The following is a 16,064-nucleotide window of genomic DNA, read 5'->3' as shown; positions in this document are numbered from 1 at the left end:
CACACCTGGTTTTCAAGTGTACCTCTCTCCATTCTATCCAGAAGTGTCCTTAAACAAACAATTAAAAAGAAAAATGGTGAAATATTAGCCTGGATAAAACCCTTTTAACAATATTCAAACAAAATGTGGCATACATTTCTGTATTGGAAAATTACACAAACTCTTATCATTTATATGAAAGATGTATACCATTTCCCCAAAATAAGACCTACCCAGAAAATATTTATTTATTTTATTTTTATTTATTTTATTATATTTATATACCGCCCTTTCCTGAAGGACTCAGGGCGGTTTACAGGGTGATTAAAACAAAAAATACAAAAGTTAAAAACAATTAAAAAATTATATCAATCCCTGAACAAATAAAAACCCCAGTTAAAATTAAAATTAAAATTCTCAGCCTGGGCCAGAGAGCTCGAAGAGCCAGGTCTTCAGGTCCTTGCAGAATGAACGGAGGTCGGGGGCAGTCCTAAGCTCCATTGGCAGCTGGTTCCAAAGGGCAGATGCACCCACTGAGAAGGCCCTCCCCCTGGGTGTTATCCACCGGCAATCTTTTACTGGCGGCACCCTGAGAAGACCCTCCCTGTGGGAGCGCACTGGACGAAGGGAGCTTGATGCCGGCAGCAGGTGTTCCCTCAGATATCCCGGACCCTCGCCATTTAGCTCTAGCGTCATTTTTCAAGATGTTCATAATATAAGTTCTACCCTAAAAATCAGCCCCAGTTAAGACCATCAGCCAGATGGATGCATTTAGTACCATATTTTCCCCAAAATAAGATCTAAGTGGAAAATAAGCCCTAATGCTTCTTTTGGAGCACAAATTAATATAAGACCCGATCTTATTTTCAGACTTTTTTTTTTAGAAAAGATATTTGAAAGTCTGTAAAATAGGCTTGGATTTGGTAAACTGGAAGGTGGTATCAAAGACATCTAGTGTCACTACAATTTATTATGCTTAAAGCAAACTTGGCTTGAAGCCCGGACTTAAATAAGACCCTTTGTTGTTCCTGGAAACTTTTACTTTTCCAGACTGCAACTGGGAAAAGGAAAAAAAAACCTCTTGGGCTGCTTATCTGTGTTGGACTATAAAGACTACATACAAAAACAAAATAGGTGTTTCATACTTAGCCTCAAATGATAAAAAAAAAACATCTTTAACACTTGTCTCCAAAACCCTCAGCTTGATATACCAACAAGAAAATATTAATGAATCTCAGAAAGGAATTCTTTTTCTATTGAAATCAATCCAAGAGACAATTGTTTCATTTCATGATGAGACTAAAAATAATGCAAATGGGATAAAAGAACAATTTTCTAACCTAAACTTACAAATCCAGACAATGACTACAAAAAAGGAACTAGTAACTCAGAAGGAAAATTAGAAGAAAGAGATCTAAAGATGGAGAACCTAAAGTTTTTGACACCTTGCTGGGCGACTGGTGGTACTCAGACATTGCCTTATCCTAAAAGTGGTACAATGGGTGAAAAGGTTGAAAAGCCCTGCCCTAGACATCAGTTGCCAAGTAAAAGCCAACCCTTGTTAAACACCGCAACCCAGTCCTAACATATATGTACTGATAAGCCTCATTGAGTTTAATACACTGCCAAAATGACAGGATTATATTTTAATTTATTTATTTAAACAAATTTATGGCAGCTTGCAAAATCTAAAAAAAAATCCACTATCCAGTTGTCATCTTCTTCCTCCTCCTCCTCCTCCTCCTCCTCCTCCTCCTATTATTATTATTATTATTATTATTATTATTATTATTATTATTATTATTATTATTATTAAATTCTGGCTTACCTAAGCCACATCTGTAATAGTTGTGGGGCCATGTTTTTCAGATCTAATAACTAAGTAGCAGGTCACCAGTGGTCACTTCTGCATTTACACACCTGGTTTTCAAGTGTACCTCTCTCCATTCTATCCAGAAGTGTCCTTAAACAAACAATTAAAAAGAAAAATGGTGAAATATTAGCCTGGATAAAACCCTTTTAACAATATTCAAACAAAATGTGGCATACATTTCTGTATTGGAAAATTACACAAACTCTTATCATTTATATGAAAGATGTATACCATTTCCCCAAAATAAGACCTACCCAGAAAATATTTATTTATTTTATTTTAATTTATTTTATTATATTTATATACCGCCCTTTCCCGAAGGACTCAGGGCGGTTTACAGGGTGATTAAAACAAAAAATGCAAAAGTTAAAAACAATTAAAAAATTATATCAATCCCTGAACAAATAAAAACCCCAGTTAAAATTAAAATTAAAATTCTCAGCCTGGGCCAGAGAGCTCGAAGAGCCAGGTCTTCAGGTCCTTTCAGAATGAACGGAGGTCGGGGGCAGTCCTAAGCTCCATTGGCAGCTGGTTCCAAAGGGCAGATGCACCCACTGAGAAGGCCCTCCCCCTGGGTGTTATCCACCGGCAATCTTTTACTGGCGGCACCCTGAGAAGACCCTCCCTGTGGGAGCGCACTGGACGAAGGGAGCTTGATGCCGGCAGCAGGTGTTCCCTCAGATATCCCGGACCCTCGCCATTTAGCTCTAGCGTCATTTTTCAAGATGTTCATAATATAAGTTCTACCCTAAAAATCAGCCCCAGTTAAGACCATCAGCCAGATGGATGCATTTAGTACCATATTTTCCCCAAAATAAGATCTAAGTGGAAAATAAGCCCTAATGCTTCTTTTGGAGCACAAATTAATATAAGACCCGATCTTATTTTCAGACTTTTTTTTTTAGAAAAGATATTTGAAAGTCTGTAAAATAGGCTTGGATTTGGTAAACTGGAAGGTGGTATCAAAGACATCTAGTGTCACTACAATTTATTATGCTTAAAGCAAACTTGGCTTGAAGCCCGGACTTAAATAAGACCCTTTGTTGTTCCTGGAAACTTTTACTTTTCCAGACTGCAACTGGGAAAAGGAAAAAAACACCTCTTGGGCTGCTTATCTGTGTTGGACTATAAAGACTACATACAAAAACAAAATAGGTGTTTCATACTTAGCCTCAAATGATAAAAAAAAACATCTTTAACACTTGTCTCCAAAACCCTCAGCTTGATATACCAACAAGAAAATATTAATGAATCTCAGAAAGGAATTCTTTTTCTATTGAAATCAATCCAAGAGACAATTGTTTCATTTCATGATGAGACTAAAAATAATGCAAATGGGATAAAAGAACAATTTTCTAACCTAAACTTACAAATCCAGACAATGACTACAAAAAAGGAACTAGTAACTCAGAAGGAAAATTAGAAGAAAGAGATCTAAAGATGGAGAACCTAAAGTTTTTGACACCTTGCTGGGCGACTGGTGGTATTCAGACATTGCCTTATCCTAAAAGTGGTACAATGGGTGAAAAGGTTGAAAAGCCCTGCCCTAGACATCAGTTGCCAAGTAAAAGCCAACCTTTGTTAAACACCGCAGCCCAGTCCTAACATATATGTACTGATAAGCCTCATTGAGTTTAATACACTGCCAAAATGACAGGATTATATTTTAATTTATTTATTTAAACAAATTTATGGCAGCTTGCAAAATCTAAAAAAAAATCCACTATCCAGTTGTCATCTTCTTCCTCCTCCTCCTCCTCCTCCTCCTCCTATTATTATTATTATTATTATTATTATTATTATTATTATTATTATTATTATTATTATTATTATTATTATTATTAAATTCAGGCTTACCTAAGCCACATCTGTAATAGTTGTGGGGCCATGTTTTTCAGATCTAATAACTAAGTAGCAGGTCACCAGTGGTCACTTCTGCATTTACACACCTGGTTTTCAAGTGTACCTCTCTCCATTCTATCCAGAAGTGTCCTTAAACAAACAATTAAAAAGAAAAATGGTGAAATATTAGCCTGGATAAAACCCTTTTAACAATATTCAAACAAAATGTGGCATACATTTCTGTATTGGAAAATTACACAAACTCTTATCATTTATATGAAAGATGTATACCATTTCCCCAAAATAAGACCTACCCAGAAAATATTTATTTATTTTATTTTAATTTATTTTATTATATTTATATATCGCCCTTTCCCGAAGGACTCAGGGCGGTTTACAGGGTGATTAAAACAAAAAATGCAAAAGTTAAAAACAATTAAAAAATTATATCAATCCCTGAACAAATAAAAACCCCAGTTAAAATTAAAATTAAAATTCTCAGCCTGGGCCAGAGAGCTCGAAGAGCCAGGTCTTCAGGTCCTTGCAGAATGAACGGAGGTCGGGGGCAGTCCTAAGCTCCATTGGCAGCTGGTTCCAAAGGGCAGATGCACCCACTGAGAAGGCCCTCCCCCTGGGTGTTATCCACCGGCAATCTTTTACTGGCGGCACCCTGAGAATACCCTCCCTGTGGGAGCGCACTGGACGAAGGGAGCTTGATGCCGGCAGCAGGTGTTCCCTCAGATATCCCGGACCCTCGCCATTTAGCTCTAGCGTCATTTTTCAAGATGTTCATAATATAAGTTCTACCCTAAAAATCAGCCCCAGTTAAGACCATCAGCCAGATGGATGCATTTAGTACCATATTTTCCCCAAAATAAGATCTAAGTGGAAAATAAGCCCTAATGCTTCTTTTGGAGCACAAATTAATATAAGACCCGATCTTATTTTCAGACTTTTTTTTTTAGAAAAGATATTTGAAAGTCTGTAAAATAGGCTTGGATTTGGTAAACTGGAAGGTGGTATCAAAGACATCTAGTGTCACTACAATTTATTACGCTTAAAGCAAACTTGGCTTGAAGCCCGGACTTAAATAAGACCCTTTGTTGTTCCTGGAAACTTTCACTTTTCCAGACTGCAACTGGGAAAAGGAAAAAAAAAACCTCTTGGGCTGCTTATCTGTGTTGGACTATAAAGACTACATACAAAAACAAAATAGGTGTTTCATACTTAGCCTCAAATGATAAAAAAAAACTTCTTTAACACTTGTCTCCAAAACCCTCAGCTTGATATACCAACAAGAAAATATTAATGAATCTCAGAAAGGAATTCTTTTTCTATTGAAATCAATCCAAGAGACAATTGTTTCATTTCATGATGAGACTAAAAATAATGCAAATGGGATAAAAGAACAATTTTCTAACCTAAACTTACAAATCCAGACAATGACTACAAAAAAGGAACTAGTAACTCAGAAGGAAAATTAGAAGAAAGAGATCTAAAGATGGAGAACCTAAAGTTTTTGACAGCTTGCTGGGCGACTGGTGGTACTCAGACATTGCCTTATCCTAAAAGTGGTACAATGGGTGAAAAGGTTGAAAAGCCCTGCCCTAGACATCAGTTGCCAAGTAAAAGCCAACCTTTGTTAAACACCGCAACCCAGTCCTAACATATATGTACTGATAAGCCTCATTGAGTTTAATACACTGCCAAAATGACAGGATTATATTTTAATTTATTTATTTAAACAAATTTATGGCAGCTTGCAAAATCTAAAAAAAAAATCCACTATCCAGTTGTCATCTTCTTCCTCCTCCTCCTGTTATTATTATTATTATTATTATTATTATTATTATTATTATTATTATTATTATTATTATTATTATTATTAAATTCAGGCTTACCTAAGCCACATCTGTAATAGTTGTGGGGCCATGTTTTTCAGATCTAATAACTAAGTAGCAGGTCACCAGTGGTCACTTCTGCATTTACACACCTGGTTTTCAAGTGTACCTCTCTCCATTCTATCCAGAAGTGTCCTTAAACAAACAATTAAAAAGAAAAATGGTGAAATATTAGCCTGGATAAAACCCTTTTAACAATATTCAAACAAAATGTGGCATACATTTCTGTATTGGAAAATTACACAAACTCTTATCATTTATATGAAAGATGTATACCATTTCCCCAAAATAAGACCTACCCAGAAAATATTTATTTATTTTATTTTTATTTATTTTATTATATTTATATACCGCCCTTTCCTGAAGGACTCAGGGCGGTTTACAGGGTGATTAAAACAAAAAATACAAAAGTTAAAAACAATTAAAAAATTATATCAATCCCTGAACAAATAAAAACCCCAGTTAAAATTAAAATTAAAATTCTCAGCCTGGGCCAGAGAGCTCGAAGAGCCAGGTCTTCAGGTCCTTGCAGAATGAACGGAGGTCGGGGGCAGTCCTAAGCTCCATTGGCAGCTGGTTCCAAAGGGCAGATGCACCCACTGAGAAGGCCCTCCCCCTGGGTGTTATCCACCGGCAATCTTTTACTGGCGGCACCCTGAGAAGACCCTCCCTGTGGGAGCGCACTGGACGAAGGGAGCTTGATGCCGGCAGCAGGTGTTCCCTCAGATATCCCGGACCCTCGCCATTTAGCTCTAGCGTCATTTTTCAAGATGTTCATAATATAAGTTCTACCCTAAAAATCAGCCCCAGTTAAGACCATCAGCCAGATGGATGCATTTAGTACCATATTTTCCCCAAAATAAGATCTAAGTGGAAAATAAGCCCTAATGCTTCTTTTGGAGCACAAATTAATATAAGACCCGATCTTATTTTCAGACTTTTTTTTTTAGAAAAGATATTTGAAAGTCTGTAAAATAGGCTTGGATTTGGTAAACTGGAAGGTGGTATCAAAGACATCTAGTGTCACTACAATTTATTATGCTTAAAGCAAACTTGGCTTGAAGCCCGGACTTAAATAAGACCCTTTGTTGTTCCTGGAAACTTTTACTTTTCCAGACTGCAACTGGGAAAAGGAAAAAAAAACCTCTTGGGCTGCTTATCTGTGTTGGACTATAAAGACTACATACAAAAACAAAATAGGTGTTTCATACTTAGCCTCAAATGATAAAAAAAAAACATCTTTAACACTTGTCTCCAAAACCCTCAGCTTGATATACCAACAAGAAAATATTAATGAATCTCAGAAAGGAATTCTTTTTCTATTGAAATCAATCCAAGAGACAATTGTTTCATTTCATGATGAGACTAAAAATAATGCAAATGGGATAAAAGAACAATTTTCTAACCTAAACTTACAAATCCAGACAATGACTACAAAAAAGGAACTAGTAACTCAGAAGGAAAATTAGAAGAAAGAGATCTAAAGATGGAGAACCTAAAGTTTTTGACACCTTGCTGGGCGACTGGTGGTACTCAGACATTGCCTTATCCTAAAAGTGGTACAATGGGTGAAAAGGTTGAAAAGCCCTGCCCTAGACATCAGTTGCCAAGTAAAAGCCAACCCTTGTTAAACACCGCAACCCAGTCCTAACATATATGTACTGATAAGCCTCATTGAGTTTAATACACTGCCAAAATGACAGGATTATATTTTAATTTATTTATTTAAACAAATTTATGGCAGCTTGCAAAATCTAAAAAAAAATCCACTATCCAGTTGTCATCTTCTTCCTCCTCCTCCTCCTCCTCCTCCTCCTCCTCCTATTATTATTATTATTATTATTATTATTATTATTATTATTATTATTATTATTATTATTATTATTAAATTCTGGCTTACCTAAGCCACATCTGTAATAGTTGTGGGGCCATGTTTTTCAGATCTAATAACTAAGTAGCAGGTCACCAGTGGTCACTTCTGCATTTACACACCTGGTTTTCAAGTGTACCTCTCTCCATTCTATCCAGAAGTGTCCTTAAACAAACAATTAAAAAGAAAAATGGTGAAATATTAGCCTGGATAAAACCCTTTTAACAATATTCAAACAAAATGTGGCATACATTTCTGTATTGGAAAATTACACAAACTCTTATCATTTATATGAAAGATGTATACCATTTCCCCAAAATAAGACCTACCCAGAAAATATTTATTTATTTTATTTTAATTTATTTTATTATATTTATATACCGCCCTTTCCCGAAGGACTCAGGGCGGTTTACAGGGTGATTAAAACAAAAAATGCAAAAGTTAAAAACAATTAAAAAATTATATCAATCCCTGAACAAATAAAAACCCCAGTTAAAATTAAAATTAAAATTCTCAGCCTGGGCCAGAGAGCTCGAAGAGCCAGGTCTTCAGGTCCTTTCAGAATGAACGGAGGTCGGGGGCAGTCCTAAGCTCCATTGGCAGCTGGTTCCAAAGGGCAGATGCACCCACTGAGAAGGCCCTCCCCCTGGGTGTTATCCACCGGCAATCTTTTACTGGTGGCACCCTGAGAAGACCCTCCCTGTGGGAGCGCACTGGACGAAGGGAGCTTGATGCCGGCAGCAGGTGTTCCCTCAGATATCCCGGACCCTCGCCATTTAGCTCTAGCGTCATTTTTCAAGATGTTCATAATATAAGTTCTACCCTAAAAATCAGCCCCAGTTAAGACCATCAGCCAGATGGATGCATTTAGTACCATATTTTCCCCAAAATAAGATCTAAGTGGAAAATAAGCCCTAATGCTTCTTTTGGAGCACAAATTAATATAAGACCCGATCTTATTTTCAGACTTTTTTTTTTAGAAAAGATATTTGAAAGTCTGTAAAATAGGCTTGGATTTGGTAAACTGGAAGGTGGTATCAAAGACATCTAGTGTCACTACAATTTATTATGCTTAAAGCAAACTTGGCTTGAAGCCCGGACTTAAATAAGACCCTTTGTTGTTCCTGGAAACTTTTACTTTTCCAGACTGCAACTGGGAAAAGGAAAAAAAAACCTCTTGGGCTGCTTATCTGTGTTGGACTATAAAGACTACATACAAAAACAAAATAGGTGTTTCATACTTAGCCTCAAATGATAAAAAAAAACATCTTTAACACTTGTCTCCAAAACCCTCAGCTTGATATACCAACAAGAAAATATTAATGAATCTCAGAAAGGAATTCTTTTTCTATTGAAATCAATCCAAGAGACAATTGTTTCATTTCATGATGAGACTAAAAATAATGCAAATGGGATAAAAGAACAATTTTCTAACCTAAACTTACAAATCCAGACAATGACTACAAAAAAGGAACTAGTAACTCAGAAGGAAAATTAGAAGAAAGAGATCTAAAGATGGAGAACCTAAAGTTTTTGACACCTTGCTGGGCGACTGGTGGTATTCAGACATTGCCTTATCCTAAAAGTGGTACAATGGGTGAAAAGGTTGAAAAGCCCTGCCCTAGACATCAGTTGCCAAGTAAAAGCCAACCTTTGTTAAACACCGCAGCCCAGTCCTAACATATATGTACTGATAAGCCTCATTGAGTTTAATACACTGCCAAAATGACAGGATTATATTTTAATTTATTTATTTAAACAAATTTATGGCAGCTTGCAAAATCTAAAAAAAAATCCACTATCCAGTTGTCATCTTCTTCCTCCTCCTCCTCCTCCTCCTCCTATTATTATTATTATTATTATTATTATTATTATTATTATTATTATTATTATTATTATTATTATTATTATTATTATTATTATTATTATTAAATTCAGGCTTACCTAAGCCACATCTGTAATAGTTGTGGGGCCATGTTTTTCAGATCTAATAACTAAGTAGCAGGTCACCAGTGGTCACTTCTGCATTTACACACCTGGTTTTCAAGTGTACCTCTCTCCATTCTATCCAGAAGTGTCCTTAAACAAACAATTAAAAAGAAAAATGGTGAAATATTAGCCTGGATAAAACCCTTTTAACAATATTCAAACAAAATGTGGCATACATTTCTGTATTGGAAAATTACACAAACTCTTATCATTTATATGAAAGATGTATACTATTTCCCCAAAATAAGACCTACCCAGAAAATATTTATTTATTTTATTTTAATTTATTTTATTATATTTATATACCGCCCTTTCCCGAAGGACTCAGGGCGGTTTACAGGGTGATTAAAACAAAAAATACAAAAGTTAAAAACAATTAAAACATTATATCAATCCCTGAACAAATAAAAACCCCAGTTAAAATTAAAATTAAAATTCTCAGCCTGGGCCAGAGAGCTCGAAGAGCCAGGTCTTCAGGTCCTTGCAGAATGAACGGAGGTCGGGGGCAGTCCTAAGCTCCATTGGCAGCTGGTTCCAAAGGGCAGGTGCACCCACTGAGAAGGCCCTCCCCCTGGGTGTTATCCACCGGCAATCTTTTACCAGCGGCACCCTGAGAAGACCCTCCCTGTGGGAGCGTACTGGATGAAGGGAGCTTGATGCCGGCAGCAGGTGTTCCCTCAGATATCCCGGACCCTCGCCATTTAGCTCTAGCGTCATTTTTCAAGATGTTCATAATATAAGTTCTACCCTAAAAATCAGCCCCAGTTAAGACCATCAGCCAGATGGATGCATTTAGTACCATATTTTCCCCAAAATAAGATCTAAGTGGAAAATAAGCCCTAATGCTTCTTTTGGAGCACAAATTAATATAAGACCCGATCTTATTTTCAGACTTTTTTTTTAGAAAAGATATTTGAAAGTCTGTAAAATAGGCTTGGATTTGGTAAACTGGAAGGTAGTATCAAAGACATCTAGTGTCACTACAATTTATTATGCTTAAAGCAAACTTGGCTTGAAGCCCGGACTTAAATAAGACCCTTTGTTGTTCCTGGAAACTTTCACTTTTCCAGACTGCAACTGGGAAAAGGAAAAAAAAACCTCTTGAGCTGCTTATCTGTGTTGGACTATAAAGACTACATACAAAAACAAAATAGGTGTTTCATACTTAGCCTCAAATGATAAAAAAAAAACATCTTTAACACTTGTCTCCAAAACTCTCAGCTTGATATACCAACAAGAAAATATTAATGAATCTCAGAAAGGAATTCTTTTTCTATTGAAATCAATCCAAGAGACAATTGTTTCATTTCATGATGAGACTAAAAATAATGCAAATGGGATAAAAGAACAATTTTCTAACCTAAACTTACAAATCCAGACAATGACTACAAAAAAGGAACTAGTAACTCAGAAGGAAAATTAGAAGAAAGAGATCTAAAGATGGAGAACCTAAAGTTTTTGACACCTTGCTGGGCGACTGGTGGTACTCAGACATTGCCTTATCCTAAAAGTGGTACAATGGGTGAAAAGGTTGAAAAGCCCTGCCCTAGACATCAGTTGCCAAGTAAAAGCCAACCCTTGTTAAACACCGCAACCCAGTCCTAACATATATGTACTGATAAGCCTCATTGAGTTTAATACACTGCCAAAATGACAGGATTATATTTTAATTTATTTATTTAAACAAATTTATGGCAGCTTGCAAAATCTAAAAAAAAATCCACTATCCAGTTGTCATCTTCTTCCTCCTCCTCCTCCTCCTCCTCCTCCTCCTCCTCCTCCTATTATTATTATTATTATTATTATTATTATTATTATTATTATTATTATTATTATTATTATTAAATTCTGGCTTACCTAAGCCACATCTGTAATAGTTGTGGGGCCATGTTTTTCAGATCTAATAACTAAGTAGCAGGTCACCAGTGGTCACTTCTGCATTTACACACCTGGTTTTCAAGTGTACCTCTCTCCATTCTATCCAGAAGTGTCCTTAAACAAACAATTAAAAAGAAAAATGGTGAAATATTAGCCTGGATAAAACCCTTTTAACAATATTCAAACAAAATGTGGCATACATTTCTGTATTGGAAAATTACACAAACTCTTATCATTTATATGAAAGATGTATACCATTTCCCCAAAATAAGACCTACCCAGAAAATATTTATTTATTTTATTTTAATTTATTTTATTATATTTATATACCGCCCTTTCCCGAAGGACTCAGGGCGGTTTACAGGGTGATTAAAACAAAAAATGCAAAAGTTAAAAACAATTAAAAAATTATATCAATCCCTGAACAAATAAAAACCCCAGTTAAAATTAAAATTAAAATTCTCAGCCTGGGCCAGAGAGCTCGAAGAGCCAGGTCTTCAGGTCCTTTCAGAATGAACGGAGGTCGGGGGCAGTCCTAAGCTCCATTGGCAGCTGGTTCCAAAGGGCAGGTGCACCCACTGAGAAGGCCCTCCCCCTGGGTGTTATCCACCGGCAATCTTTTACTGGCGGCACCCTGAGAAAACCCTCCCTGTGGGAGCGCAAAGGACGAAGGGAGCTTGATGCCGGCAGCAGGTGTTCCCTCAGATATCCCGGACCCTCGCCATTTAGCTCTAGCGTCATTTTTCAAGATGTTCATAATATAAGTTCTACCCTAAAAATCAGCCCCAGTTAAGACCATCAGCCAGATGGATGCATTTAGTACCATATTTTCCCCAAAATAAGATCTAAGTGGAAAATAAGCCCTAATGCTTCTTTTGGAGCACAAATTAATATAAGACCCGATCTTATTTTCAGACTTTTTTTTTAGAAAAGATATTTGAAAGTCTGTAAAATAGGCTTGGATTTGGTAAACTGGAAGGTGGTATCAAAGACATCTAGTGTCACTACAATTTATTATGCTTAAAGCAAACTTGGCTTGAAGCCCGGACTTAAATAAGACCCTTTGTTGTTCCTGGAAACTTTTACTTTTCCAGACTGCAACTGGGAAAAGGAAAAAAAAACCTCTTGGGCTGCTTATCTGTGTTGGACTATAAAGACTACATACAAAAACAAAATAGGTGTTTCATACTTAGCCTCAAATGATAAAAAAAAAACATCTTTAACACTTGTCTCCAAAACTCTCAGCTTGATATACCAACAAGAAAATATTAATGAATCTCAGAAAGGAATTCTTTTTCTATTGAAATCAATCCAAGAGACAATTGTTTCATTTCATGATGAGACTAAAAATAATGCAAATGGGATAAAAGAACAATTTTCTAACCTAAACTTACAAATCCAGACAATGACTACAAAAAAGGAACTAGTAACTCAGAAGGAAAATTAGAAGAAAGAGATCTAAAGATGGAGAACCTAAAGTTTTTGACACCTTGCTAGGCGACTGGTGGTACTCAGACATTGCCTTATCCTAAAAGTGGTACAATGGGTGAAAAGGTTGAAAAGCCCTGCCCTAGACATCAGTTGCCAAGTAAAAGCCAACCCTTGTTAAACACCGCAACCCAGTCCTAACATATATGTACTGATAAGCCTCATTGAGTTTAATACACTGCCAAAATGACAGGATTATATTTTAATTTATTTATTTAAACAAATTTATGGCAGCTTGCAAAATCTAAAAAAAAATCCACTATCCAGTTGTCATCTTCTTCCTCCTCCTCCTCCTCCTCCTCCTCCTCCTCCTATTATTATTATTATTATTATTATTATTATTATTATTATTATTATTATTATTATTATTAAATTCAGGCTTACCTAAGCCACATCTGTAATAGTTGTGGGGCCATGTTTTTCAGATCTAATAACTAAGTAGCAGGTCACCAGTGGTCACTTCTGCATTTACACACCTGGTTTTCAAGTGTACCTCTCTCCATTCTATCCAGAAGTGTCCTTAAAGAAACAATTAAAAAGAAAAATTTTGAAATATTAGCCTGGATAAAACCCTTTTAACAATATTCAAACAAAATGTGGCATACATTTCTGTATTGGAAAATTACACAAACTCTTATCATTTATATGAAAGATGTATACCATTTCCCCAAAATAAGACCTACCCAGAAAATATTTATTTATTTTATTTTAATTTATTTTATTATATTTATATACCGCCCTTTCCCGAAGGACTCAGGGCGGTTTACAGGGTGATTAAAACAAAAAATACAAAAGTTAAAAACAATTAAAAAATTATATCAATCCCTGAACAAATAAAAACCCCAGTTAAAATTAAAATTAAAATTCTCAGCCTGGGCCAGAGAGCTCGAAGAGCCAGGTCTTCAGGTCCTTGCAGAATGAACGGAGGTCGGGGGCAGTCCTAAGCTCCATTGGCAGCTGGTTCCAAAGGGCAGGTGCACCCACTGAGAAGGCCCTCCCCCTGGGTGTTATCCACCGGCAATCTTTTACCAGCGGCACCCTGAGAAGACCCTCCCTGTGGGAGCGTACTGGACGAAGGGAGCTTGATGCCGGCAGCAGGTGTTCCCTCAGATATCCCGGACCCTCGCCATTTAGCTCTAGCGTCATTTTTCAAGATGTTCATAATATAAGTTCTACCCTAAAAATCAGCCCCAGTTAAGACCATCAGCCAGATGGATACATTTAGTACCATATTTTCCCCAAAATAAGATCTAAGTGGAAAATAAGCCCTAATGCTTCTTTTGGAGCACAAATTAATATAAGACCCGATCTTATTTTCAGACTTTTTTTTTTAGAAAAGATATTTGAAAGTCTGTAAAATAGGCTTGGATTTGGTAAACTGGAAGGTAGTATCAAAGACATCTAGTGTCACTACAATTTATTATGCTTAAAGCAAACTTGGCTTGAAGCCCGGACTTAAATAAGACCCTTTGTTGTTCCTGGAAACTTTCACTTTTCCAGACTGCAACTGGGAAAAGGAAAAAAAAAACCTCTTGGGCTGCTTATCTGTGTTGGACTATAAAGACTACATACAAAAACAAAATAGGTGTTTCATACTTAGCCTCAAATGATAAAAAAAAACATCTTTAACACTTGTCTCCAAAACTCTCAGCTTGATATACCAACAAGAAAATATTAATGAATCTCAGAAAGGAATTCTTTTTCTATTGAAATCAATCCAAGAGACAATTGTTTCATTTCATGATGAGACTAAAAATAATGCAAATGGGATAAAAGAACAATTTTCTAACCTAAACTTACAAATCCAGACAATGACTACAAAAAAGGAACTAGTAACTCAGAAGGAAAATTAGAAGAAAGAGATCTAAAGATGGAGAACCTAAAGTTTTTGACACCTTGCTGGGCGACTGGTGGTACTCAGACATTGCCTTATCCTAAAAGTGGTACAATGGGTGAAAAGGTTGAAAAGCCCTGCCCTAGACATCAGTTGCCAAGTAAAAGCCAACCCTTGTTAAACACCGCAACCCAGTCCTAACATATATGTACTGATAAGCCTCATTGAGTTTAATACACTGCCAAAATGACAGGATTATATTTTAATTTATTTATTTAAACAAATTTATGGCAGCTTGCAAAATCTAAAAAAAAATCCACTATCCAGTTGTCATCTTCTTCCTCCTCCTCCTCCTCCTCCTCCTCCTCCTCCTATTATTATTATTATTATTATTATTATTATTATTATTATTATTATTATTATTATTATGATTATTATGATTATTATGATTATTATTATTATTATTAAATTCTGGCTTACCTAAGCCACATCTGTAATAGTTGTGGGGCCATGTTTTTCAGATCTAATAACTAAGTAGCAGGTCACCAGTGGTCACTTCTGCATTTACACACCTGGTTTTCAAGTGTACCTCTCTCCATTCTATCCAGAAGTGTCCTTAAAGAAACAATTAAAAAGAAAAATGGTGAAATATTAGCCTGGATAAAACCCTTTTAACAATATTCAAACAAAATGTGGCATACATTTCTGTATTGGAAAATTACACAAACTCTTATCATTTATATGAAAGATGTATACCATTTCCCCAAAATAAGACCTACCCAGAAAATATTTATTTATTTTATTTTAATTTATTTTATTATATTTATATACCGCCCTTTCCCGAAGGACTCAGGGCGGTTTACAGGGTGATTAAAACAAAAAATACAAAAGTTAAAAACAATTAAAAAATTATATCAATCCCTGAACAAATAAAAACCCCAGTTAAAATTAAAATTAAAATTCTCAGCCTGGGCCAGAGAGCTCGAAGAGCCAGGTCTTCAGGTCCTTGCAGAATGAACGGAGGTCGGGGGCAGTCCTAAGCTCCATTGGCAGCTGGTTCCAAAGGGCAGATGCACCCACTGAGAAGGCCCTCCCCCTGGGTGTTATCCACCGGCAATCTTTTACTGGCGGCACTCTGAGAAGACCCTCCCTGTGGGAGCGCACTGGACGAAGGGAGCTTGATGCCGGCAGCAGGTGTTCCCTCAGATATCCCGGACCCTCGCCATTTAGCTCTAGCGTCATTTTTCAAGATGTTCATAATATAAGTTCTACCCTAAAAATCAGCCCCAGTTAAGACCATCAGCCAGATGGATGCATTTAGTACCATATTTTCCCCAAAATAAGATCTAAGTGGAAAATAAGCCCTAATGCTTCTTTTGGAGCACAAATTAATATAAGACCCGATCTTAT

Source organism: Vipera ursinii (assembly GCF_947247035.1).
Source record: "Vipera ursinii genome assembly, chromosome: Z".
Taxonomy (NCBI): Eukaryota; Metazoa; Chordata; class Lepidosauria; order Squamata; family Viperidae; genus Vipera; species Vipera ursinii.
Note: the sequence above shows the minus strand (reverse complement) of the source record.